Source organism: Pongo abelii, chromosome 1 (assembly GCF_028885655.2).
Source record: "Pongo abelii isolate AG06213 chromosome 1, NHGRI_mPonAbe1-v2.0_pri, whole genome shotgun sequence".
NCBI lineage: Eukaryota > Metazoa > Chordata > Mammalia > Primates > Hominidae > Pongo > Pongo abelii.
The window spans coordinates 145593423-145595000 of NC_071985.2; the positions used below are offsets into that span (position 1 = coordinate 145593423).

The 1578-nt window shown below is 43.5% G+C and overlaps 1 long non-coding RNA gene across 1 annotated transcript in view; it reads left to right on the top strand.

Moving 5' to 3' along the window:
* The first annotated feature begins 629 nt into the window (after positions 1-629).
* LOC100938306 (uncharacterized) overlaps positions 630-1578 on the top strand; it is a 6218-nt gene continuing 5269 nt past the window's right edge. The window contains exon 1 of the long non-coding RNA XR_151810.4: positions 630-1578. This exon is cut by the window's right edge and continues 1233 nt beyond it. This is a non-coding gene — a long non-coding RNA (uncharacterized LOC100938306).

Below are 1578 nucleotides of genomic sequence, written 5' to 3' on the forward strand. Positions count from 1 at the left end.
GGTATGCTGAAACCCCCTCTGGGAAACCATCAAACGGATGGCTGGCATGGACTGCAGAGTGATATTTTAAAAGCACAAATCAGGCCGGGTGCAGTGGCTCATGCCTGTAATCCCAGCACTTTGGGAGGCCGAGGCGGGTGGATCACAAGGTCAGGAGATTGAGACCATCCTGGCTAACACAGTGAAAACCCGTCTCTACTAAAAAAAAAAATAAAAAATAAAAAAATTAGCCGGGCATGGTGGCAGGCACCTGTAGTCCCAGCTACGCTACTCGGGAGGCTGAGGTAGAAGAATGGTGTGAACCCGGAAGGCAGAGGTTGCAGCGAGCCGAGATCACATCACTGCACTCCAGCCTGGGCGACAGAACAAGACTCCGTCAAAAAAAAACAAAAACAAAACACAACAAAAAAACCTACAAATCAGATCATAACATTTTGCTTCTACAAACTCTCCAATTCACACTTAGAGTAAAATTAAAAGGGCTTATCCCCTAGAAAACCTTACTAAGTCTGGCCCCTGACCATCCCTCCAACTTCCTCCTATATAATGCTCTGCCTTGTTCATTTTGCTCCAGTCACAATGGCCTTCTATCTCTTCCCCAAAACTCAACCACACTGTTCCAGCCTACTGGCCTTCGCCCAAGTTGTGCCCTCTGCCTGGAGCTCTGTTGTGTCAGCTCTTCATATTGCCCAAGTTTCAGCTCAAAGTAACTTTGTCAGAGAATTCTTCGCTGATCATTAACCAAAGTAACACCCTCAAAGAAGTTCCAGTGCCTTCACAGAATGTATTGCTATCTAAAATTATTTGGTTCTTTTCTTTACTGAGATGTTTATTGTGCCTCCTCAACTCGCATGTAAGCTCCATAAGACAAGAACGATTTCTATCTTACTCACAGTTGCTCTCCTGTGCTCAGAACAGTTCTTGATGCTAGCAAGTGCCTAGTAAATATTTATTGAAGGAATGCATAAGTAAAAAGAGATAAAGAGGAAAGTTAGAGGACTAAAAGAACAGGTGAAGGACTTTACAAATATATTCCCATTATTGCTTCGTAGCATGAGTTTCTTGTAGAAATTATGAGATCCTTTTGGCAATACCACTAAGAGAAAAGGCCACTGTGACTCCCATGCCAAGATATCTCAAACGCAGACATGGTGATTCTTAATAGATAGAAGCAGAGAGGTGAGAACCACAAAATCTTTAAAACTGGAAGAAGCCTCCAATATCTTTATAACCCAATCCATTCATGTGGTGATAGAGTGAAAGCCTGGAAGAGATCATGTGACTTACCAAAGACTTTGCCCCTAGCCAGGGGCAGGCCAGGAAACAACTGAGGTATCCAGTCTAGTTGATGGTTCCATATTTTGCTGCCCCTTCTCACATTCATTTAGCAGCCATACATGAAAGGGCTGGAACAACGATATCTGTTTGGCTCCTGGGTGTGCTGGAAACTCTTCCCTAAGCAGTTATTACTTTTTCTTTCCACGTCTGGTTACTACTGCTGCATAACAAATCACCCCCAAGATTTAGTGGTTTCAAACATCAACAACAGGTGCAGTGATTCATGCCTGTAATCCCAAC